General features: G+C 40.7%; 1 protein-coding gene across 7 annotated transcripts in view; it reads left to right on the top strand.

Annotated features, from left to right (window-relative positions):
* eci2 (enoyl-CoA delta isomerase 2) overlaps window positions 1–27,087 on the top strand; it is a 174,423-nt gene that overhangs the window by 37,333 nt on the left and 110,003 nt on the right. For 2 of the 7 annotated variants that reach the window (XM_043719487.2, XM_043719488.2), the window contains exons 2-3: window positions 9,851–9,947; window positions 11,006–11,055. The exons of 1 other annotated variant lie outside the window; for it this stretch is intronic. The gene's annotated coding sequence lies outside the window, so the exon portion shown is untranslated. Of the gene's footprint in view, window positions 1–9,850; window positions 9,948–11,005; window positions 11,139–27,087 lie in introns of all 7 variants that reach the window. 4 more of the 7 variants (XM_087978508.1, XM_087978509.1, XM_087978506.1 and 1 more) reach the window with 3 other exon arrangements.

Raw genomic sequence — 27,087 nt, forward strand, 5'->3', positions numbered from 1 at the left:
CGGTAAAAGTTACCAAAGCCCCAAGTTTTGTTGTCTTTGGTTCCGTTTCAGGAAACCACATGTGAGAGTCTTGTAGTTGACTTCATATAAATCCATAAGGCAGATGGATTTCATTGCAAGGACTGGATATATAAGCACCCTTTGTGACTACAATAATTAAAATGAAAGAGCATTAGAATTTAAATGCTGGCTGGCTTCCCACAGGTGTATGGTGCTATTGACTGCAAAGAAATGGCAATCCAAGCAACAGAAGTCTTTTGTCAACCAGAGAGGAATTTCATTGCAATGTTCTGTTAATTTCAAGAAAAGGTTAGTACAGTTTAGTGCCACGTTACCAGGTAACTGCCATTATTCTTTCAGATCAGGAATGTTGGACATTTGTGTTGTTCATACCTGGAAGCTTAAAGTTACTCAAACCTGGTGACGGACACTTCTGAGCATGAGGAGCATGATAATACAAGTCATATCACAATCATATCTATCACCAAGCACACCAAATTGTGCTTCAGGTACTTGGACAGATATGGAACCACATTTTAGTACTCCCTGTTAATCATTTATGCATTTATGTTATGCATTATAGCAAAAACTAGAGGTGCAGAAGGAACAATTTAAACAGTTATAAATATCTATAAATCATCCAGCTTAGCATATTTAGGATTTAATGTTAAATATAAGAACATTTGAAATACTGAGTTGGTATATACATACATATCAAAGAACTGAGAAGAAATCCAAAACTAGTGAGTGATGGGATAAGTGTTCTATGTGAATTGAATACATTTGGAATAAAGATAATGTAACTCCTCTTTCATTTAATAAGTTCAGAGTGGATAATGAGGAACTTCAACATTGAATGATCCATTGTTGAGTTTCTGATAGAACCACAAGGTCTACATTTTCTCAATAAAATATTTAAATTATTCATGTCGGACCCAGATGAAAGAAGTTGAAAAGTGTGGTGCTAGAAAAGCACAGCAGGTCAGGCAGCATCTGAGGAGCAGGAGATTCGACATTTCGGGCATAAGCTCTTCATCACATTCCTGATGACATTTCTGTTTTTAGTATGATTTTGATTATTATGTCAAATATACACATGCTATTTGAGTTAGAAGATTATTTTCTTTAATCTAGCTGTCTTTTTCAGATAGCAGCAGTTTCAGTTTCAATTTTAGTTCAGGCTGTAGCTCACTGAGCTGAGAAAGCCAGAAAGACAGGAATATTAGTTAGGCCTGCACCTTAAATAGAGAAATTGCCAAATTATTATTCACAGAATGAATTATGGATAGGGCTTGAGGTAGTTCAGAATTCCCAAGGAGAAGAGATGCTTGAGGATTTTGCTAATGTCAAGCTAGAGGAAACAACCCACACTCATCCTCACAAATACTTGTGATAGAAAGCAATCCGAGTTAATTTGGAAGGCAGCCAGTAAAGGAAGCTGAGGATTCATTATAAATGAGGGAGTTAAGGAAATGTTGAAGGGTTGCATAACTACAAACTAATTAATGTATTCTGTATAAATCTTGTACCTTGAAAACTGGAATACTGAGAGAATTGGAGTGAATTCCAAGCGTGTGGTGGGGAAGGGGGCATGGGAGTACCGAAGTAGGGGTAGTGTGGAGAAGTAAAACAATTAAACTGAGCTTACTGCTTGCATTGTTTTTAAATACATCCAATAAAATTTGTTTTTGTTTAAAAACATGAAACCTAGTGACAGTTCTATCAGTTAGTTACTAAGTGTACTATTTTCTCTTTTAAACGTTAATGATCTCTAACAGCATCATAGCACTTCTTATCTGATTAAAGATTTCAGTCGAGTAGAGAAAGATGGTTACCCACTGCCACACTAGCCAACCACTTTGCTGTGTGAAAAGCCTTAGTATTCAGTTCATTAGACACTTGCACTAAACTGAAGTAGTCATCACCTTGCCAGCATACCCATCCTCCAGCACAATTCAATTTACACAAGTAGTTCTATAATCAACCATGTACTCATTGCACACTTAGTGTTCTCAACAAAATAATGTTTCCACATTCAACATTAAAAAGGAGGGATGGAGTTTGTGGCATAATTGTGGTGATCCTACACCCTGGACCAAATTGTCCAGATTCAAGTCACACTTGCTATGGAGGTGTATCATCATATGTTCAAACAAGGAGATGAAAATATTTTCAGAATTTTTTTAAATCACCTAAGTTGACACGAGTCACATGGAAGAATGAGGACTAAGGAGAAATGGTGCAAGAAAATACATTTTCAGATGAGTTCCTAGATTAAAGACCGTAATAAAACTTTCTCAGACACGCGCAGATGTATGCCCAGGGGGACTCTAACTTCCCTTCCGAAGAACTCGTTGGCGAACAAGCTACCTCAGAGATTCCATCACTGCAGAGTCCCAGGAGATGAGGGGTCGACTCAGTAGTAGGTTAAGGAGAGAGATCAAGGAAAATCTTACCTCATGGGCCCATCCATCTCACGCAACTGACACTCAGACGATCACTTATTCAGTCTGCCAAGAAGCTCTGTATATGTTGGAATCCCACCAAATGTTAGGTTGTTCTTGAGACTCTTGCACACTTGATGTAACTGCAATGTGCCAAATTCTATGAACAGCCAAAATTTATGAAGCAAGTACAAGCTTTGGAGGAACCCATAACATGGCTTCACAATACTTTTGGAGCTGTGTCAAAAGATCTCTCTGAACAAATTGACCAGTTCTTCCTTTATACAAAATCTTTACATCACAGTCAGTAATGCCCACAAGACAACTCCTCAGCCACTCCCACATAGTCACATGCCACTCAAGACACAATGCAGTGACTTGATTATCTCCAAAAGCAATGTGATGTAGCTCATCCCTTAATGGTAAGGTCTGGTGTAAATCGTTTTTTTAACTGCAGGATGTGGTCAGAATTCCAACTGCAATGTTCTTATTGATTCTAAATAAGAGATGATAATGTAAACTTACTCTGAATAATAGGAGATGATGATGTAAATATTTTTACATTGTACCATAAGGCAGAGAAACAGATCACCCATCCCTGGTCCATCCAATTTCTTGAAGGTCAGCAGACCAAATTAACCCTTTAACATCTTAGAGGAATGAGAGTAGGCCATTCAGCGCGTCAAGCCTGTTCCACTTCGGTGAGATCATGGCTGATCCGTGGTCAAACTCCACATACCTGTCTTATTGATATCCCTTAATACCTTTGTTTAACAAAAATAGAACTATCGCAAATTTAAAACTAACAACTGATCCAGCATCCACTGTTATTTGTGGAAGAGACTTCCAAACATCTATCACCTTTGTGTGTAGAAGTGCTTCCTAACACCTTTCCCGAATGGTCTAGCACTAATTGACACACTATGCCCCCTAGTTCTCGAATCTTGAACCACTGGAAATAGTTTATCAATCCTGTCTTTTCCTGTTAATATCTTAAAGGCTTTGATAAGAACGCCCCTTACCCTTCTGAATTCTAAAAATAACCGGCCTAATTTTTATAGTTTCTCATAACTTAAACCCTGAAGTCCGGGTATTATTGTTGTAAATTTGCATTGTTATTCCTCCAAAGTTAATATATCCTTCTTAGGGTGTGGTGCTCCGATCTGCTCGCAGTACTAATAGGGTCGAACCAGGGTTTTGTACAATTGCAGCATAACTTCTACAACCTTGTATTCCAATCCTCTAGATTTAAAGGCCAGCATTCCATTAGCTTTCTTGATTATTTTCTACACATGTTCGTGTTATTTTAAAGATTTATCCACCTGAATCCACTGTCTCTTTGGACATCCATTGTATTTAATTTCATGCCATCTAGAAAACACTCTGATCTATCCTTTCTTGGTTCAAGATGGATAACCTCACACTTCCTTAAATTGAGCTCCATCTGATGCAGTTTTGCCCATTGACTTAGCATAAAATTACAAATGTGTATTGATAGACTATCATCTGTTTTGTCTACAATACTGCCAACTCTGTGTCATCAGTAAATTTGGATATATGACTTTCTGACATCATTATTCAAGTTGTTAATAAATAATTTGGATAGTTGAGGTTCTAATACAGATTCTTGTGGGACACCACTGGTCATATTCTGCCAATTTGAGTACCTGCCTATTATTTCTATTTTCTGTGCCCCCCCCCCCCCCAACTTAACCATTTTTCAAGTCATAATATGGTGGAATATGCATCTGGTTCAGGTCTACCAGTGCCTCAGATGTTTGCTGCTGACTCTCTACCCTTCTGCTTGCATCACCTGATAGTGCATCTGCACAAGGAAGTGTCATGTTTGGGGAAATTAAATGATAAGCAGCATTCCTTCAAAATCGGATATTCACACTTGTCCCATGATATTTATGTTGATAGTTTCTAGCTCCCTCACCCCACCTCCATCCCATTTTCACATTAATGTTAGGATCCCTGTGTGAATAGCTATTTTAATATCAATAATAGTTTGTACATGGACAAAAATGATATTTGTGTGATGTCTTGAATTTTTTATTTACATTCTTTTTATGTGCTATGGACATTTTGACTAAATGGTACCTCAGAATAATTTTTTTGGTGCATCTAGAATGCAAAACCAATTTACATATGAAAGTGCAATTATCAGAAAGAGTAGAACTCCTGTTTGGTGATAGTACAGTAGCTTTGACAAGCTGCTCGATTTGCAGGTATTTTCTGAATTCACAGAACTCAATGTTCTGTGAATATTATTTGAATATAGTTCACTCAAAATCTTGTTCCAGGCTTATGTATTCTGAGGATCCTGTACATTTGGAATTCCAGTTAAAACAATATGGGACGCTTAGCTTTTCACATAATATTTTACCTGAAGTATGAAGTATACAAATGGATAGAACATCAACTTCTTGGCAAAGGTAATATTATGACTCTCTTAGAGAAGCATCTCAAAAATAACTTGCATCGTCTCAGAAGAGGTAAGATTGATGAACACTTGCTTTACAGCTCCTAGGAAAAACCAAAAACAATCTGACACACACAAAATGATTATAAACACTTGTGTTGAGTCAAATTTAAGTTTCTCACAGGATGATTGTCTGAATTTGTTCATCTGAGTTCCTTGAGAAAATTGTATTGGCAGTAATATAAAGATGCTTGTCGTAAATAAAATAAACATCAAATGTTGGAAGTACTTACCTGGTCTGGCAATATCTTTGAAGAGAGAGAAACAAGGTCGATGACTTTTCATCAGAAATCTCCGAAGAAAAGGCCAATTAACCTAAAACATAAAATCTCTTTCTCCCTTCACCAATGCTGCCAGATTTGGTGAGTATTTTATTTCTTGATATTTTCAGCAGCCATGATATTTTGCTCTCCATTTAATGTCTTTTACTTGACATTAGAAACTTGTCAGGATGCCATTGGATCCACCCTTTTTAAGAATTGAAGACCATTTTTGAATAGACAATCTGTCAGTTTATGAGGGATTTGGATGTTAATTTTCATACTTGTCTTGAATTGCCTTTGGAAGGTAGGGATAACTTCTTGAATTACTGCAGTCCATGGGTGTCAGAATGCCCACAGTGCACTGGAAGAGTATTCCACGATTTTGATCCTGTAACAATAAAGGTATGTCAATGTGGCTACAAGTCAGGATAATGTGTGGCTTAGAGGGGAACTTGCAGAAAGTGCTATTCCCGTACATCTGCTGCCCTTGTCCTTCTAGGTGATAGAGGTCAGGTTTCAAAAGCGCCACCAGGGAAGCCTTGGTGTTATTAAATTGCATCTTATAGATAGTACATACTGTTGCTGCTGCTGTGTCAGTGGTGCAGGGAGTAAATTTTGAAGGTGGTCAATGAGGTGCCAATCAAGCAAGCTGCTTTGTCCTTGATGGTGTTAAGCTTCCTGTGTGTTATTGGAGCTACACTCATCCAGGTATGTGGAGAGTATTTCAGCACATTCCTGACTTGAGCCTTTATAAATGGTGAGCAGATATTGGGGAAGCAAGGTGAGCTATTTGTCACAGAATTCCTAGACTTTTTTTTGCATTTACAGTCACAGGGTTTATATGGCTTGTTCAGTTTCTGGTTAATGGTAACTCCCAATATTATGATAATGGGGAATTCACCATTAGCAATGCCATGAACATCAAAGGGTGATATTAGATTCTCTTTGTTGGAAATTTTCATTAGCACTTGACTGGTGTGAATGTTGTTTGTGACTAATGAGCTGAAGCCTAAATATTGTCCAGGTTTTGCTGAAAATAAACTAAGACTTCTTCAAGTTATGAGGAATCATGACTAGTGCTGAATATTGTGCAATCATGGCAAACGTTCCCACTTCTGATCTTATGATGTAGGCAAGTCATTGGTGAAGCAGCTGAAGATGGTTGTGCCTAAGACACTACCCTGAAGAACTCCTGCAGTGATGTCCTGAGGCTGAGATGATAGACCTCCAAAAGCCACAACGATCTTCCTTTGAGCTAGTATGACTCCAGCCAGCTAACAGCTGACTTGTTCTGAAGAAAGGAGACGAATCAGAATCATAAAATCCCTACAGTGCAGATAGAGGTCATTCAGCCCATTTGAGTGTACACTGATCTTCCAAAGAGTATCCTACCCTGACAACCTACCCCCACCCACCCATATCCCCTACCCTGTAACCCCACATTTGCCATGGCTAACCCATAGTCTGCACATCCCCGGGCATTATGGGAAAATTTAGCATGGCCAGTCCACCTAACTGGCACATCTTTAGACTGTGGGAGAAAACTGGAGTACCCAGGGAAAATCTATGTATGCAAATTCTATACATTCATCCAAGGCTGGAATTGAACCCCGATCCCTGGCGCTGTGAGGCAGCAATGCTGACCACTGTGCTGCCCAGATGGACCTGCAATGTTAACTCTGCTTTTTTTCCACAGATGTTGCCAGACCTGCTGATTTTGTAGCTGATGGCTTTTCCCCTGATTCTTATTGACTCCATCACTAGAGCTTCTTGATATTATGCCCATTCGAATGCTATTTGACGTGCATGGCAGTCACTCTTATCTCAACTTCTGAGTACAGTTCTTCTATGCGCATTTAGACCAAGGTTGTAATGAGATCAGGAGCTGAGTGGTTTTGCTGGAACCCAAACTGCATGTCAGTGAACAGGTTATTCCTTTGCAAGTGCTGCTTGATAGTACTCTTCATGACTCCTTTCATCACTTTGCTATGATTTGAGAGTAGACTGTTATGATGGTAATTGGGTGTGTTGTATTTGTCCTGCATAGTGTGGAAATGAAATTCCTGGACAATATTCCACTTGGCTGATGGATGCAAGTGTCATAGTTCTACTGGAACAGCTTGGTTGGGGGCACAGCTAATTCTGAAGCACAAATGCTCTATACTGTTGTTGGAATTTTGCCAAGGCTGAGAGCCTTTATGTAGTAATCAGTGCCTTCAGCTGTTTCTTGATATCATATGAATTGAATTAAATGGTCAAAGACTGCCATCTGTGATGCTGAGACCTCAGAAACCAAAATAGATCATCCATTCAGCACTTCTGGTTGAAGGTGTTTGCAAATATCTTAGTCTTGTCTTTTGCACTGACATGCTGAGCAAAAGAGCATAAGATGTAGGAGCATAAGTAGGCCATTCTGCCCATCAAGCCTACTCTGCCATTCAATGAGGTCTGAGATCGGAGCGACATGGTGGCTCAGTGGTAAGCACTGCTGCCTCACAGTGCCAGGGACCCAGGTTCAACTGTCTGTGTGGAGTTTGCATATTTTTCCTGTGTCTGCGTGAGTTTCCTGTGGGTGTTCCGGTTTCCTCCCACAGTCGGATACATGTGCAGGTTAGGTGAATTGGCCCTGTTAAATTGCCCATAGTGTTAGGTGCATTAGTCAGAGGGAAATAGGTCTGGGTGGGTTACTCTTCGGAGGATTGGTGTGGACTTGTTGGGCCGAAAGGCCTGTTTCCACACTGTAGGGAATCTAATCTTAAAAAAAACCTCAACTCCACTTTCCTGCCTTATCCTCATAACCCTGATTCCCATACAGATTAAGATATGTCCACCTCTATTTTGTGTGTGCTGAAGAACTCAGCCTTGATTGCCCTCTGTGGTAAAGAATTCCACAGATTCACTATCCCCTGAGAGAAGAAATTCCTCTTTGACTTTGGCTTACATGGTTGACCCCTTACTCTGAGATATGCCTTCTGGTTCTAGACTCTGCCATGATGTTCTGTACTCTCCCTCTGTCCGCATATACTCTTTCCAATCCCAGAAAGAGTATTGTATGTTTCAATGGGGTCTTGTCTTTTTCTTCTAAACTCAGAATACAAGCACAACCTACTCAACCTATATTCATAAGAAAATCCTGCTATACTCTGATTCAATCAATTGAGCCTTCTCTGCCTCTAGTACCAGCATATCTTTCCTTAGAAAGCCCAAAGCCATTACAGTTTTCAAGCTGTCATCTGACTTATATAATTTTAGCACAGTGACATCAGCAAATTATGCTAATGTTTCAAACCAGGTACCTTTCACATGCACAGCAAATATGATAAACAGTCTACTGCAGAAACAGAAGAGTCTCCTCATTGAGACTTTGCAGAAGATTTGTAGCTCAGGTTGTGGATCAGGTTGTATGTTTGCTTACTGAGCTGGTAGATTTGTTGACGTTTCGTCCCCATGCTAGATAACATCATGAGTGAGTCTCCCATGAAGTGCAGGTGTACTGTTCTGCTTGCTATTTATTTTTCTCTTGGTCTGTTATGGTGGGTGATTATCATTTCCGGTTCTTTTTCTGAGAGATTGGTAGATGGGGTCCAAATCGATGTGTTTGTTAATGGAGTTCCGGTTTGAATGCCAGGCCTCTAGGAATTCCCATGTGTGGCTTTGTTTAGCCTGTCCCAGGATGGATGTATTGTCCCAGCCGAACTGGTGTCCTTCGTCTGTGTGTATGGATTCTGGTGATAGTTGGTCATGTGTTTTGGTGGCTAGTTGGTGCTCATGTATCCTAGTGGCTAGTTTCCTGCCCATCTGTCCAATGTAATGTTTGTTGCGGTCCTTGCAGGGTATTTTGTATATGATGTTTGTTCTGCTGGTTGTTGGTATTGGGTCCTTTTTAAATTCATCAGGAGCTGTTTCAGTTTGATGGTAGGTTTGTGGACAACCTTGATGTCCTATTAATATATAGCAGGGTGGCTAGAGTCTCTGGGAGTGTTGTGCCTTCTTGTTTAGGTCTGATGTGTAGGAATTGACAGACTGCACTTAGGGGTGAGAGAGGATGATTAAAATATATAAAATACTAACAAGCTTGACAGACTAATTTTAAGGAGGATGATTTCCCTGATCGAGAAATCTAGAACCGGGGACAGTCTTGGGATATGACATTGACCACTTAGGATTGACATAAGGAAAGATTTCGTCTCTGAAAGGGATTCTCTATCACAGAAGGCCATGGAGGCCAAGTCAATGAAATTATTTAGGCAAGAAATAAATATAGTTTTAGCTCTTAAATGCAGCAAGGTATGGGATGAAAGCGGGAGTATGGCAATGTGATAGGGTATCTGTCATGATCACACTGAATTATGTAACAGTCTCAAAGGGCCGAATGGCTTGCTTCTAATTTCTATGTTTCTATGTACTGTAACTCAGAAGATGCAGTTACCGGTAAGTCAAATCCACAGATTTGATAGTGAAGGAATATGTGTGGATTTGGATTAACTGTAAATTGATGATGTTGCAAAAGTGATGGGATTTACTTGTGCTATATATATTTTGAACTCTTTCAGTTATATTTAGCTCGGTTTGTTTTATTTTACTTTTCCATTTTCTATGTAATAAATTTCAGTTTTATTAAAATTAAACCTACAGCTTTGTGTCCTTATTCATTCTAGGATTTGACTTTTCCCAGTAGCAATATTGGCGGAGATCATAACCCCAGAGATGAAATTACAGAGACACAGTTGAAAGTTGAGACCTGAATGTTGAAAGGTATTTGACACATTGAAATGACAGAAATCTTGGAAAAGGTGGTGGTTAATTAAAGGTGACGGTAGTTCAATGTTGAAAGATATAGAATTTGTTTTGGTAGAAATCAGAAATATTAAGAGACCACTTGTCAGTGTAGTTTAGAGATCAGATTAGAGTGGTGCTGGAAGAGCACAGCAGGTCAGGCAGCATCTGAGGAGCAGGAAAATCGACGTTTTGAGCAAAAAACCTTCAGGAATATACATCTGCGTAATTTAGAGACCCCCTAACAGTAGCCACACTGTTGGAAAGAAATGGAATATGTAAATAAAAAATGTTCTGCAATCATCATGGTTGGCTATAATCTATATGTAGATTTGGAAAATGAATTTGGCAAAGGTAGCCTGAACAATTAGTTCATAGTGTCCTCAGGACAGTTTCTTAGATTAGTAATTTGTAGAGTAAAAAGGAGTAGGCTTTCTTAAACCTGGATAGGGGCATTGAAACAAGATCAATTCATATCCTCATGCTAAAGGAGTCTCTAAGTAACAGTGATTATAATAATATGATAGAATTTCATGTTCAGGTTGAAAGAAAAAACGTGGGTCCCTGACTGTTTTAAACATAAATACATAAATCATGGTAAATAAAAGGATTTAAAGTTGGAGCTGCCTAAGTTAAAAGATGGAACAGAAGAGCTGCAGTAGCAGACTTTTAAGGAAATATAAATCTCAGCAAAGGTTTATCCTGATGAGAAAGAAAAGCTCTTTGAGATGGATGCATCTACTGTGAATAAATAAGGAAAATAAGGATAGTATTACATTAATCTTTTTTTCAGATTTGTACAGCATTCTGTTGGAGATTAGACCCAGCAAAGAATGACTCAAAAGATAATTTTAAAATGGCAGAATGCAGAGATGAGAAAGCTAGCTAGTAATATCAAAATTAAACAAAGCTTCTATGGATATTTGAATAAGAAAGTAAAGCCAGTGTTGAGTCTGTCTTTCTTAGAGTCTAGGAAATTATTAATGGAAAATAAACAAAATGGTGGCTTTGAACTAATATTTTTACTGTCTTCACAGTAAACCTCTCCAAGATGATTGAAAATCAAGAACTGAATGAATGAATAGAGGTAAAGGTAAAGCGATCATTGGCACCTGAGGAAAAGGTGCTAGAAAAACTATTGGACGTAAAGGCATACAAGTCCACAGGATAGTATGGCTTGCATCTTGGGTCTTTAAAAGCATAGTTTGTAGATGCATTTTCTGTAATCTGCCAAAATTCCTTAGATTTTCATGGAGTGCCTACAACTTGGAAAATATCAAATGTAACATTTATTCAGGAAAGGAGGGATGCAGAAAGTGGGAAACTATGAGCCAGTTAGCTCAACATCAGTCTTGGGGAAGATGCTGGAATCCATTATTGCAAACAAGGAACTCTAGTTCTGCCTGTTATGCTTGCTCTTCTACAGTTAGTAAGATCATGGCTGAACTGATTATAATGTCATCAGATTATTAGTGTCATCTACATTCCCATGGTTAAAAAGGATCCATCAACTTCTGCCTTAAAACTATTAAATACATTGGTTTCACCGCCTTTTCAGGAAGAGGGAGCCAAAGACTCATGACCCTCTGAGAGAAGCAATTTAGTCTCATCCCTGTTTTAACTGGGTGACCTGTTGCTTTTAAACAGTAAATCCTAGTTCAAGATTCTCCCACACATTCTCTGCACATCTATCCTGTGAAGACCCCTCATGATCTTGATTTGGAGACGACTGTGTTGGACTGGGGTGTACAAAGTTAAACATTACACAACACCAGGTTATAGTCCAACATAAACCTGTTGGACTATAACCTGGTGTTGTGTGATTTTTAACCTCATGATCTTGGTATTTCAGTCAAGTCGTGTCTTAATCTTCTAAACATCAGCATTACAAGCCTAGCCTGTCCAAGCTTTCCTCATAGAACAACCCATTTATTTGAAGTGTTTCCAATGTATTTGCATTGTTCTTTGAAAAAGACCAGTACTCTACATGAAGTAACTCCACAGAGGCTGGGAGCCCGTCACCAAGTCACCCTTTATTTACACATAGAAAGTCCTTGTCACTGATCCAGCTTCCTCAGAGGCAGCTCCCAAAGTGAATAGAACCTCTAACCCTCCTGTTTTTTTTATTTCTTTGATCTTCCTGTTTATTTTTTATTTTTTTAAATTTACCCCCACACTACTGCCCAACTGCGGTAGTGCTTATTCTTTTCCCCAGCACCCATGGCGTGTGTGTGCAGGTGTGAGACACACAGTGCACGAATCTTTATTCAATTTCCACCACCAGGAAGATAGGAAAAGACCCGGGTGGCCAGTGACAGACACTGCCCTTCATATCAAAGGACAGTGCTGTGTGATCAAACAGTGAAGGGGAGGGTAGGAACTAAATCAAAATAGAGTTGGAGGGGGAAATAATGCACTCCACTCCCTGCGGCGCCAACCTCTCCCCGAACCACTCCAGCGTGTTGGTGGACACCGCGTGCTCCCTCTCCAAGGACACCAGGGCCCGAACGTAACCGCGGAAGAGGGGCAGGCAGTCAGCCCTAACGTCCCCCTCCACGGCCCGCTGCCTGGACCTGTTGATGGCCAGTTTGGCCAGGCCCAGGAGCAGACCCACGAGGAGGTCTTCGGACCTGCCCTCCCTCCTCCGTACCTTCCTGTTTATATCTGTCAGCTAAGGCTCTCTGATAGAACCAGATTAACAACCCCAATCAGGGAACTCGTATTCTATGAAGTCCCTTGGCTGACCTCATTATAATCACTACTACACACATTACTCCAGATGTGGTCTCATCAATGTGTTGCACAATCGAAACATAGCTACCTTACTTTTCTATTCAATTCCCCTCACAATGAACAATAGCTTAGTATTAACTTAATCATTTGCTATGCCCGCATACTAGATTTTTACGCATTGAACACCCAAATCCCTTTGATCTTGGTGTTCTACTATTTCTCACTATTGAGGTCATATACTTTTTTAAAAATGGACATTTTCACATTTATCTACATTATACTTAATTTGCCAGCTGTTTGACTTCTCAATTAACTATATATTTCTGTAGTCTTCTCAGGTCCTCTCCACTACTTTCTTTCTCACCTATCTTTGTGTGCAATCTTATCTCGATGCCAATGTATTACCCCCCACACAGAGTTTAAATTTTCCACATTAATCCTTGGTGTGGACTCTATCACGTACCTTTGGAATCTAAGTAGAGTCCATCCATTCCCTTTATCCATAGCACATACTACTTCCTTAAAGAACTCTTAATAGATTGGTCAGAAACATTTCTCTTTCACAACCATGTGGACTCTGCCTCATTAGAGTCTGAATTTGTCTAGGTTTTATGGCACAATTTATTTAAAAAAAGCTTGTAACCTTTTCCACATGACAGATGTTAAGCGATCTATCCTATAGCTACTTGTTTTCTATCTCCTTCCTCTTTTGAATAAAGAAATTACATTTCCAATAAAATGGGAATTCCCCTGTATCTTGGGAACTTTGAAAAATTAAAAACAATGCATTGACAATCTCACTTGCTACTTCTTTTTATACACGAGAGAAATCCATTAGGACCCAGGTACTTGTCAGCCTGCAGTTCCAACAATTTACTCAGTACCACTTCTCTGGTCATTGTAATTTTCTGAGTTCTTGCTTCCCTTTTTATTTTTTGATATTGCTGCTTCTTATATTACTTGTATCTTCTAAAGATACCTGTTCAGTTCAGCTGCCATCTCTTTCTTTTTTCAATATCAATTTTGTAGACTCCCTTTATAGAGGACTAATGCTCATTAACATCCTTTTTTTCTTAAATATTCATAGAAACCCTTTATCATCTCTCTTACATTTCTGGTTATCTTCCTCTTGTAATCTAATTTTTCCCTGTTTTTAAATTAATTTCTTTGCTTTTTCTTTATATTATGTCCAATCTTCAGACCTGCTACTTGTCTTTGCATAGTTAAACACTTTTGCTTTAACTTTAAGCTACTCCTAACGTTTCGAGTTAACAATGGATGGTGAATTCACCCACTTGGATTTTTTTTCTTGTCCATTAGAACATATCTGTTCTGTGAATTGTGAAATAGCCCCATACATGTCTGTCGCTGTATCTAAAGTAACCTCTTATTTTCTCTTCCTGATTCCATTCCTTTCCACATATGTTTTTATTCTTCTGATGCTTCATATCAGTTTCAAAATTTCCCGTTTGTGGGCATCAGCTGCCTCCTCTTAAGCATGGCTGTGCAATCCCTCTACACATTCATTCTCCATCAGGAGGGTTTTGCGGCTGTCTGCTTCTTCCTGGAAAGATGGCCTGAAATGTCTTCATTCGTACAATCTTCCTCCGCCTAGCCAAGCTCATCCTCATTTTGAACAATCTCTCCTTTAGCTCCTCTCACTTGCTTCAAATCAAAGGTGCGGCTAAGAGTATACATGGGCCGCAGTTATTCCTGTCTCTTTGTAAAGTGCTCGGAACACTCTTTGTTCCAATCCTACTTGAGTCCCTCTCCACAATTCTTCTTCCAGTACATTGATGGTATCATCGCAACTGCTTACCTCCCTTGTTTGCAACTGGAAAGATTTATCAAATTTGCTTCCAATATCTACCTTGCAGTTACCTTCACCTTGTCTAGCTTTGCTTCCTTTCCTTTCCCCAGTATGTCTGTTTTCATTTCTGGGGATGAAGTGGCCACCAATATCTGCTACAAACCCATCGACTCTGAGATATTATACATCCTCAAATCCTGCTTCCTGTAAGGGCTCCATTGCATTCTTTCAATTTTTCTGTCTCCATCACACTTGTCTGATGATGTCATCTTCTGGAGAGGAAGCCTCCAAAATGTCCATGTTTTAGCTCATCTGAGGAATCCCTGCCACTATGGTTGTCATGGCCTTAGCCATGTCTGACACATTTTCTGCACTTCTTCTGCACTCACTCTTTCTTTCTCTTCCATCCACAACATCAATAGGGTTCCTTAGTCATTACTTTCCACCCCATTAGTATCCGCATCTAAAGGATCATCAGCCACAATTTCTGGCACCTCCAGTGAAATGCCACCACCAAACACACATTCCACTTCCCTCCCTTGTCAGTATTTTGCAGGGACTGTTCCCTCCAGGACATCCTGGTCTTTTACTCTTCCACTCCCAATAAGTCCCCACACTTCCACAGCACCTTCATGTACAATTGCAGAAGGTGAAATACTGTGCCTTTACACCCTCTCTCCTAGCTATCCAATGCTGCAGACTCAAGTATCTAGTTGCCCATTGCTTCAACACACTACATTGCTTCCTGGCCAACGTTTCTGTTTCAGGCCCCGAAGTGAGGCTGAGAAGCAGCTGGAGAAACAGAATCTCATCTTCAAGAGGGGGACCCTGCAGCCTTCAGGTCCCAATATAAAGTTCAATAATTTGTGAGCATGAGCGCTTCATTCCATGTCCTTTGCCCTCCCTTCTCCCACCCACCCACCCTGTCATAACCCATTTTCACCTACTCCTTTATCCATTCCTGACTTATTGTCAGCCATACCTTTGTCCATCTAACTGTCTTTCTCTTTGTCTCTGAGCTTCATCTCCACCGATCTGCTCACTCATTCTCCTTGCCACCCTTGCCTTCCTTCTCTTCCCACCCACCCCTGCCAATTCCATGTCATTAGCATAAATATCACCTTTTCCTCGTTGCTATAAATTTTAAAGAGGATTCAAAATGTTAAATCTGCTATCCCGAAACAGATGCTGCCAAACCTGCTGAGTTTCTCTGGCAATATCTGTTTCTGTTTCTCTCTTTTAACTGATCCTTTTAACATAATTTGCCAAGTCACTTTAACCAACTCTGGTTCATGCTCTATGATTGCCATTATTTAAGTGTAAAAAGAGTAATTTTGGACTAACTGCTCAAACCGAATGAAAATTCAATCATACTATGGTTGCTGCTAATGAGATCATTCAATAGTTCTAACTCATTGCACAGTACTAGAACTAGGTCTAGTACTAGATTCTGGATTTGTGGTGCTGGAAAAGCTCAGCAGTTCAGGCAGCATCCGAGGAGCAGTAAAATCGACCTTTCTGGCAAAAGCCCTTCATCAGGAATACAGGCAGAGTGCCTCAAGGGTGGAGAGATAAATGAGAGGAGGGTGAGGGTGGGGAGAAAGTAGCTTAGAGTACAATAGGTGAATGGGGTTGGGGTTGAAGATGATAGGTCAGGGAGGAGGGTGGGGGAAGTTAGCAAAGAGTACAATGGATGGATGGGGGTGGGACGAAGGTGATAGGTCAGAGAGGAGGGTGGAGTGGATACGTGGAAAAGAAGACAGGCAGGTAGGACAAGTCATGGGGACAGTGCTGAGCTGGAAGTTTGAAATTGGGGTGAGGTGGGGGAAGGGGAAATGAGGAAACTGTTGAAGTCCACATTGATGCCCTAGGGTTGAAGTGTTCCAAGGCGGAAGATGAGGTGTTCTTCCTCCAGGCGTTGGATGGTGAGGGAGCGGTGGTGAAGGAGGCCCAGAACCTCCATGTCCTCAGCAGAGTGAGAGGGGGAGTTGAAATGTTGGGCCACAGGGCAGTGTGGTTGATTGGTGCGGGTGTCCCAGAGATGTTCCCTAAAGCGCTGAGCTTGGATGCTTCCAGCCTCCCTAATGTCGAGGAGACCGCATCGGGAGCAACGGATGCAATAAATGATATTGTTGGATGTGCAGGTAAGACTTTGGATGTGGAAGGCTCCTTTAGGGCCTTGGATAGAGGTGAGGGAGGAGATGTGGGCGCAGGTTTTGCAATTCCTGCAGTGGCAGGGGAAGGTGACAGGATGGGAGGGTGGGTTGTAGAGGGGCATGGACCTGACCAGGTGGTCACAGAGGGAACGGTCTTGTGGAAAGGGATGGGGAGGGAAATATATGCCTGGTGGTGGGGTCCGTTTGGAGGTGGCAGAAATGTCGGCGGATGATTTGGTTTATGCAAAGGTTGATAGGTGGAAGGTGAGCACCAGGAAGGTTCTGTCCTTGTTACGGTTGGAGAGGTGGGCTCTGAGGGCAGAGGTGCAGGATGTGGATGAGATGCGTTGGAGGGCATCTTTAACCATGTGGGAAGGGAAATTGAGGTCTCTAAAGAAGGAGGCCATCTGGTGTGTTCTGTGGTGGAACTGGTCCTCCTGGGAGCAGATACGGCAGAGGAATTGGGAATACGGGATGGCATTTTTGCAGGAGGTAGGGTGGGAAGAGATGTAATCCAGGTAGCTATGGGAGTCGGTGGGTTTGTAAAAAATGTCGGTGTCAAGTCGGTCGTTATTAATGGAGATGGAGAGGTCCAGGAAGGGGAGGGAGGTGTCAGAGATGGTCCAGGTAAATTTAAGGTCAGGGTAGAATGTGTTTGAGCAATTCATCAATTTGACCACCTCCTCGCGGGAGCACGAAGTGGCGCCAATGCAGTCATCAATGTAGCGGAGGAAGAGGTGGGGAGTAGTGCCAGTGTAATTACGGAAGATGGACTGTTCTATGTAGCCAACAAAGAGACAGGCATAGCTGGGCCCCATACGGGTGCCCATGGCTACCCCTTTGGTCTGGAGGAAGTGGGAGGATTCGAAGGAGAAATTGTTAAGGGTGAGGACCAGTTCGGCCAAACGCATGAGAGTGTCGGTGGAAGGGTCTAGTACTAGCCTGCTCCCTCACTCGAGAACATTTTGTTCTAAGAAACTATTCTGTGAATTCCTTGTTTAGATGACTTTCTAGTAGATTGAAATAGATTAAAATCTTCAAAATTATTGCCATGGTTTTCCAACAGTCTTCTGCTATTTTGTATTTTATGCTGTGCCCTTCCATGTGGTTACTCTTGGGAACTTATGCACCAGTCCCATAAGTGAATTCCTGCTTTTATCATTGATAATCTCCACTGTAACCGTTTTCACATGCTTTTTCCTGAACTTGGTTTATTCCTCTCAATTATGTTGATACAATCATTACTAACAGAGCTCTCCATTCCCACTTTTCCTGGCTACTTGTCCTTCCTAAATGTCTTGTATCCAAAACTTACGTACAACCTCATGTCCTCTAGCCATGTCTCTGAAATAGCAGCCAACACACAAAATATTCTCTTATGGTTAGAAAAATATGACCTAGGGCTGTTTCAAAACTTCCCTTCAAAATTATTAATTTTCTTCTGTTTCTAACCTCTTTACTTTGCCATAGTCAAATAAGCACACCTTTTCTACATATAAACCATGTTGATGAATGTGATCCTAATCTGTAGGTCAACCAAGATATGGAATTACAGGGAAGAATGGCACAACCTAAAGAAAAAAAAAATTCTAAATCTAGTGCATTAATATTTTGCCAAAAAAGGCTGAGAGACTTATCCATTCTTAAAGGGTAAAAACATGTGTTTCGTAGAGCTATGCAGTACTAACTACAAGGGAAAATGCAATTTGCGGTAATGTCTTTTCTGTGGCTTCTGTATAGCTTACAATGTGTTAAAACGTCTTGTCAGAAAACAAAATATTACTGTGGTGCGTCTTGCTTTGGGATCTGATGGTGAAGACAGATAATGCTTAAAGACTTTGAAATTACTTTGTTAGATGGAAAAAGCTTGAGTAGTCAAACTGGTTTAGCTGTCGTCATCCACACTTACTCAGCATGTAATTACAAATACAATGAAGCAAACTGTTAATCCAACCAGTCTTTTCGACCTTGTAGAACTTTGTGACCTCAGTCCTGTATTGGGTTCTACACACTGCTTTGCTTTGAATTACATTTATGGTTCAGTTATGTTTCATATTCTTCTATTATAGTCTCATCCAGATTTAATATTCTCTCTTTGTAACTGCCTCTCAATCCTAAGGTTTGACCAAATCATCTGTTTTGGTCAAACCTAGATTTAATCCAGGTTTATGGTAGTGTACACACTTCCTGTCACATTCTGCAGTGAGTATTTTACTGATTAGGATGTGATGTTACAAACTTGTTTCCTTTATACATTACAGCTCTGCTGAAAGTAGATAAGTTCAACTTTGAATCTTAATGACTGGGTTACTCGCACAACACCACCATAAATATATGTAAATATATATATCCTAGAAAAACATTCTGCAAGAGTTTCACAGGAGCATGAATTAATGACATTTGGTCAAAACAGCACCTTTTAAGGATGTTAAAAATTGAAAGAACTGCGGATGCTGTAAATCAGAAACAATAACAGAAGTTGCTGGAAAAACTGAGCAGGTCTAGCAGCATCTGTGAAGAGAAATCAGAATTATTCTTTCTGGTCTGGTGAGGAACGGTCACAGAACCCGAAACATTAACTCTGATTACCTCTTACAGATGCTGCCACATCGCGTGGTGGGCGGCACGGTGGCACAGTGGTTAGCACTGCTGCCTCACAGCGCCAGAGACCCGGGTTCAATTCCCGACTCAGGCGACTGACTGTGTGGAGTTTGCACACTCTCCCCGTGTCTGCGTGGGTTTCCTCCGGGTGCTCCGGTTTCCTCCCACAGTCCAAAAGATGTGCGGGTCAGGTGAATTGGCCATGCTAAATTGCCCATAGTGTTAGGTTAAAGGGGTAAATGTAGGGGTATGGGTGGGTTGCGCTTCGGCGGGTCGGTGTGGACTTGTTGGGCCGAAGGGCCTGTTTCCACACTGTAAGTAATCTAATCTAATCTAATCTAAACCTGTTGGACTTTTTCAGCAACTTCTGTTTTTGTATCTTTAAAGAAGGTTATTTTAGTGCAAAAAAGATGTGTTAAAATCTACTTTTTATACACATCAGAATTCTGTAAATTAGTTGTTTGTGAAGATTACTACATTCAGGGTCCCGGACTGTTTGTTCCTGTCTAATAACAAGGGAGATACTATCTTGGGGAGCTTTGGTAGGTCACCAGACCAGTTCAAGAGTCAATGAACAGCAGTTTATGGAATTGAGTTCATTTCTGAGGTTGTTGAAGCAGAATGTTGCTCTCTTGGCTGCTGGTCAGTAGTTGGCAGTCTCGAGGCTGTTAGGATTTGATAGAAGTCCTGAGGAGCTGAGAAGATGGCAACACTGCCCATCAGTCTACTCTTGAACATCAGTAAAATGATAAGGGATTGCCAGTATTCACAAAGGAATAACCTGTTCACTAATGCACAGTTTGGGTTCCACCAGAGCCACTCAGTGCCTGACCTCATTTGAGTCATGACCCAAACATGCACAGAAGAGATGAGTTAAGTTGTGTTTAGGTGAGGTAAGCACTACTGTCCTTGACTTCAGGTAGCATTTGACTTAGAAAGGAGCGCGAGCAAACTGAGTCCATGGGAATCAGGGGAATACGTTAGCTGCCTGGTTGCAGAGTCCCACTCTGGTACCACTCTAGGTGTCGATGAAGCCGTGATACCGCCAACCACCAGGGGTTCCACTTGGGCAAACCAGCCACCTCGTGGCCAGCTGTCAAAATCACTCACCGGCTCCTATTGCTGCCATAGCCTCCACGACCGAGCAGCCTCCAGAAGTAAGTAGACAAAGAAAAGACCTAAAAGCAAAGAAAGAAAAGAAGTCTGAGTGCATGAGCCCCGGTCAGGAGCCCTACTCTGCTGCCATCTTGATTATATGGATATTAGTTACTTCTGTGAAAGATTTTCTTATTAAAAAAGTAAGAAAATCCTTCTATAACAGTCAAGCATTTTGTCAGAGAGCTGGTATGAATGAAAAGATGTTTATGTTATTGGGTGTATGACAAGTATGGTCATGTAAGGCTTTATTTTCAGTTCAGAAGGTGCTAGGATGAGCATGCTTTCTTTACAACTAGGGATCAGAAGACGAGTTGAGTTTAGAAGGAAGCTTAATGTTGCTCATCGGAGTTCAGGGTAGTTCAGGAAATAAGCCACCTCAACAGGAGGATTTAGTTTGTGCAACTTACTAGACTAGAAATCAGCAGATTATCAGAACTGAGAAAGTTTGGATTTTAGGATTTGTGGAAAAATTCATGTTGGCAAATTTGGAAAGGAGTCATCAAATTATTTCCACAGTTCACAGTAAAAAGAACTCTAAAGAATCAGTTAAGAAGTTTCTTTGAAGAGTTAAATAGGGGTGCGCTTTCCCTAGATTTGTATCCCTGTAATGGACACTAGGTTATACTGTGTGTTTTAAAATAGTCACTATTTAAATAGCTTGGTTTATTTTTATAATTTCTTCTGTGCAATAAGTTCCTGTTCCTGTTGTTAAATAAAACCTACAGCTTCGTGTGAAGATGTATCTAACTGACCACCACACTAGGTTTTGGAAAAAAGATCTAACAAGTTAGATTTTATTCTGAAGTATGACTTGCCCAATAGCACCATCAGCTGTAATCATATCAGGTAGAGCTAGACACAATCAGCGTTTAAGCCATGGAGGGATTTGACATAATAGATGAGAATTTTAACTCTTAACTAGGAATTGATGTGGGCCTGGTGGCAGAGGACAAAGAGGGGAAGAGGATTTGGTACAAATTAGGATACCGATAGTAGAGCTGAGATCTCAAGTTTACAGGGGATAGAACTTGGGAAGTTGACTATTAATGTGTTGGAACAGTCAGACTAGAAATGAGTGGTCCTGGGGCGTGTTGCTGAACACAGAGATCTTGGAGTGCAGGTTCATAGTTCCTTGAAAGTAGAGTCGCAGGTAGATAGGATAGTGAAGAAGGCGTTTGGTATGCTTTCCTTTATTGATCAGAACATTGAGTATAGGAGTTGGGAGGTCATGTTGAGGCTGTTCAGGACATTGATTAGGCCACTTTTGGAATATTGTATGCAATTCTGGTCTCCTTCAGAAGGCTGTTGTGAAACTTGAAAGGGATAAGAACATATTTTCAGGGATATTGCCAACGTTGGAGGATTTGAGCGATAGGGAGAGGATAAATAGGTTGGGGCTGTTTTCCCTAGAGCATCAGAGGCTGAGGGGTGACCTGATAGAGGTTTATAAAATCATTAGGACTTGGATAGGATAAATAGACAAGGTCTTTTCCCTGTGATGGGAGAGTCTAGAACTAGAGTGCATAGGTTTAGGGTGAGAGGGGAAAGATATAAGAGGGACCTCAGGGGCAACTTTTTGACATGTGTATGGTGATGCTTGTATGGAATGAGCTGCCAGAGGAAGTGGTGGAAGTTGGTACAATTATAGCATTTAAAAGGCATCTAGAAGGGTATATGAATAGGAAGGGTTCATAGGAATATGGGCCGAGTGCTGGCAAATGGAACAAGATTAGGTTAGCATATCTGGTCGGCAGTGACGGGTTGGACTGAAGAATCTGTTTCCATGCTGTACCTCTCTATGATTCTATGACAAAGGTACGGATGAGGGTTTTGTCACCATTTGACAGAATCTCAAGCAGCAGGTAGTGATGGTGATTGGCCAAGGGAGCAAGTAGTTTGTCAGCACATCCTCCGGCAAGTGGTGACAGTGAAGAAGCGCAGCTGGACTCTAACCAGGAACAATAGGTATTTTTGGAAGGGAAGGGGTGACAAGAATGAGCAGCAGATGAGACAAATGATTGGTCTTTTTTCCAGGGTAGGTTTAAGGTGAGAGGGGAAAGATATAAAAGTGACCTAAGGGGCAACTTCCTAACACAGAGAGTGGTATGTGTATGGAATGAGCTGCCAGAGGAAGTGGTGGAGGCTGATGCAATGTTTAAAAGGCATTGAAGAGTGCGGTGCTGAAATAGCACAGCCAGTCAACGGCTGGTGAAGGGCTTACTTTTGAAACGTCGATTCTCCTACTCCTCGGATGCTGCCTGTACTGTGATCCTGCCCCACTAGATATCTGGCAAAGGAGCAGCACTCTGAAAGCTTGTACTTCCAAATAAACCTGTTGGACTATAACCTGATGTTGTGTGATTTTTAACTTAGTCCACCCCAGTCCAACACTAGCATCCCCAATCATTGTTAAACTAGACATTTCCTAGACTCATCGGCAGCTCAGCCTTGATTACCTTTTTTGAAATAACCTTTTTAAAGTGACAGCATCGTAACAACTGTAAGATGGCAGTCATCAAAGAAAGGATGGCTTTCCATTTCAGAGGTCCCGGGCTAGGTAAGGGTGCAAAAAACTAGAATATTTATGGCAGAGTGAAATTGGTGAGATGTTTATTGCTACTATGAGTGTGTTGAACATGGGAGATACCATTAGTCTGATTCTAATCGATAATAGACATCACAAAACAAGATGATCAAAGAAAGATAGGGAATCTTTCGTCTTGTTCAAATATTAGATAAAATGCTACACATCATAACTTGAGGATTAATTAGTTAACAATATTGGGGTAGTGGTTATGACTGTAGACCGGAAAGATACATGAACCTACCTTTTGAAATTTCAACATTATTCCACTATGGTATTTCATCTGCTATCCAATTTGCAAAGCTTTTACAACAACTTATATTGAATCTCCTCTGTCAGCTATTCCAACTGTTTAGGTTCTAAATCCTTTGCTGTCTTTATTCAACAATTTCCCTAATTTCCACCTCCATCTTATCCCACTTCCTCCCAGTGTTTGGGGGAAAAGTGACAAGATGGAGACAGAGCCTCATGAACATTCCTTATTGGTTTAAGTAAGTGATCTGTCTTATGATTGGCATATCAAAATTTTAAAGAGGTTTCTGAGTTAATAAAAATCAATTGCTTAGGTTTAAAAGTAGCAAAGTGGCAATTTTGAAGGTGAACTGTCTGGATAAATAGAAAACTGGCTAAAAAAGGAGGACACATACTCATAAGAGAAGTAATCGGAGGTGGAAACAGAGTGGAGTTCCTGAATAATATTGGGACTCTCAACTATTTCTAATTCATGTTAACTGCCAGATTTTCAGATTATTCTAAACATGAAACATTCACCTTCCTATCTTTTTAAATTACAATTCTGTCTCCAACCTCTTTGTTTCTATCCAAAATATGTTGTCACTCCAAAAAAATGCATTGATCTTTCCTGTAACTGAGCAATTGAATTTCTTCAAACGTGGTTTCTTCCCTTGCTACGATGCTAAATGGTTCTATAAAAATTACCGAAAGGTGCAGTTGGGAAAAGGTGTCCTATATGACTCTGATCAGGATGTATGATTGTCTCCCTGGGTCCCCAACCTAACCCTCAATCCCCAACATTTGGAATACTGCATTCGATTCTGGTCTCCCTCTGATAAGAAGGATGTTGTGAAACAATTACCTGATGAAGGAGCAGCACTCCGAAAGCTAGTGCTTCCAAATCAACCTGTTGGACTATAACCTGGTGTTGTGTGATTTTTAACATTGTGAAACTTGAAAGGGTTCAGAAAAGGTTTACAAGGATTTGGGCTATAAGGAGAGGCTAACTAGGTTGGGGCTGTTTTCCCCTGAGCGTTGGAGGCTGAGGGGTGACCTTATAGAGGTTTATAAAATCATGAAGGGCATGCAGAGGATAAATAGCCAAGGTCTTTTCCCACAGTAGCAGAGTCCAAAACTAGTGAGCATAGGTTTAAGATGAGTGGAGAAAGATTTAAAAGGGACCTCAGGGGATCCTCTTGTGGATCAGTCCAGAACTAGGGGTACACTGTTAAAATTAGGGGTCGCTGTTTCAAGTCCTGTGGAGAAATAGCAGGTTTTTGCAAGTTGAAAACCTTCTGCTTCAGAAGACAGTGAAACCAAAGTAATTGAATATTTATTAAAACCAAGGTGGATAGATTCTTATGAGGCAGGATAATCAAGAATTATCAGAAATAGATGGGAATGTGGAATTGGAAACACAAACAGATCAGCTATGATCTAATTGAATGGTGGAAAAGGCTTAAGAGCCCTAATGGTCTCATACTCCTCCAATTTTGTCTGTTTGTCTATAACCTATTGAGTCAAAAGGCGTGGTGCTGGAAAAACACAGCCAAGGAGCAGGAGAGTCAATGTTTCAAGCATAAGCTCTTCATCAGGAATTCCCAATGAAGAGCTTATGCTCGAAATGTCGACTCTCCTCCTCGGATGCTGTCTGACCGACTGTGCTTCTCCAGCACCACACGTTTTGATTCTGATCTCCAGCATCTGCAGTCCTCACTTTCTTCTATAACCTATTGAGTTGTGAAAGTCTGCAGTGGGAATGGCCAACTATTTCATTAACATTCAAATCACAATTATGAATATCAGCTTCAAAGAGCAGTTCCTCTCATTGCAAACATTTGTTTATTGGTAACTTAAGGCTTGCTGTTCTCCCTTTTTATAGTATAGAATAAATGTTAGTTGTAGGCCTCAGTGACTCCCTCTAACCTATTTTAATTCAGACCTTGTGTGCAGTTAGCCATTTCAAGCACAACCTTTTCCACAGAATGTTGTTCAAACATTTGTCAAGAGATGCAAGTTTGAACAGAGAGGAAAACATTTTTCTTACCTACAAGAATCAGAACAGGTCTTCAGAAGACCAAAGCTATTAAAGAATTGCTGCAGCTGTACAAATGACTGGTTGGACCCCACTTGGATTACTGTGAGCAGATCTGGGTACCACAACTTAGGAAGGATATATTGACCTTTAGAGGGAGTATACACTTATTTACATGAAAGATACCTGGCCTTTAAGAGTTAAGGTCTGAGGGAGATTATAGAAATTAGGCCAGCTTTCTCCAAACTTTAGCAGGTTAAGGGGAGATATGATCAAAGTCTCCAAGATATTAACAGGAAGAGATAGGATTGATAAAGATAAAGTTTTTCCATTGGTTCTAGAATTAGAGGGCATAGATTAAAAATTAAGGCCAAACTGTTCAGGAGAGATGTTAGAAAACAATTCTACAAACAAAATTGATGTTAGACCAATTAGTTCCACTAACAATAGTTGATGTTAGACCAGTTGTTAAATCTGAGGCAGATATATTTTTGTTAAGCAAAGGCATTCAGGAATATTAGCCAAAAGGTACGTATATGGTGTTGGGTTACAGATCATCCATGACCTCATCGACTGGAGGAACAGGCTCAGGGCGCTGAATGGCCTACTCCTGGTCTTATGTTCCTAAAAGATGGTAATGGTGACTTGCAGAGAAATACTGTCTTGGTCTAATGTTCATTTTATTCTTCATAACGCTGCTACTTTAAACAACCTAACAGCAGTACACAAGAGGGGAACTCTCCAAGATCACAATGCTGCAGAATATTTTCTCAATACCTACCTTGTGTTCATGGTAGTTACAATGTCCATAAGCAAGCAAAGGTTATGCAACGAGCATCTTTGTTGCTAATGGGTACAAGTTAGTTTGCACAAATTTTGAAATTAAGCCATAAGTGTGATAACTTACCAGGTGGAAAATGTTAAATGCCTTCAGTATTCTCTCATCCCTTGAATGGAAGATGCAGGCAGGAGACAATCAGGCTAACAGAGATGTTAAATAGCTTACTTTTCCAAAAGAAAATGACCGAAACGAGATAGCAGTTGTTAAAAGACGTACAGTTTTTGAAAAAAAAGTTTTAAAAATTAACTTTATGAACATTACTATTAACATACTTATCTTTAGGCAGATCGGTGACTCCGTGGTTAGCACTGCTGCCTTACAGCGCCAGGGACCTGATTCGATTCCAGCCCCGGCGACTGTCTGTGTGGAGTTTGCACATTCTCTTCGTGTCTGCGTGGGTTTCCTCGGGTGTTCCGGTTTCCTCCCACAGTCCAAAGTTGTGCAGGTCAGGTAAATTGACCATGCTAAATTGCCCATAGTGTTCAGGGATGTGTAGATTAGGTGTATTAGTCAGGGGAAATGCAACGCAAAAGGATAAGGGAGTGGGTCGGTGTGGACTTGTTCAGCCAAATGGCCAGTTTCCACACTGTAGGGGTTTTACAATTCTTGGATGCGTTTCAATGAAAGTTACCTGCAGAAGCAGCATAAAGATTATTTTGGTCAGGGACAAAGATCGGGAAAATTCCTCAACTTGTTTTTAAAGACATCATCCATTTGAGAGAGTAGATAGGACCTTGGTTTAACATTTTTTAGAAGGGCACATTCAGCAATTTAGGACTGTTTTTACTGTGTTGCACTGACGCATCAATTTCAATTATGTGCGCAAGTCTCTAAAGTGCGACTTGTCATGACCTACTGGGGTAGCACATTGGAAGTTGAGCCCTACCAATCATCAGAACATTTTTTAATGCTCTGCTATTACATTCTTTATAACATTTTCCCAACAATAGATGTTAAGCTAACTGGC

Source organism: Chiloscyllium plagiosum, unplaced genomic scaffold (assembly GCF_037043375.1).
Source record: "Chiloscyllium plagiosum isolate Xiang-an unplaced genomic scaffold, Cpla_swu_hap1 HiC_scaffold_34, whole genome shotgun sequence".
Taxonomy (NCBI): Eukaryota; Metazoa; Chordata; class Chondrichthyes; order Orectolobiformes; family Hemiscylliidae; genus Chiloscyllium; species Chiloscyllium plagiosum.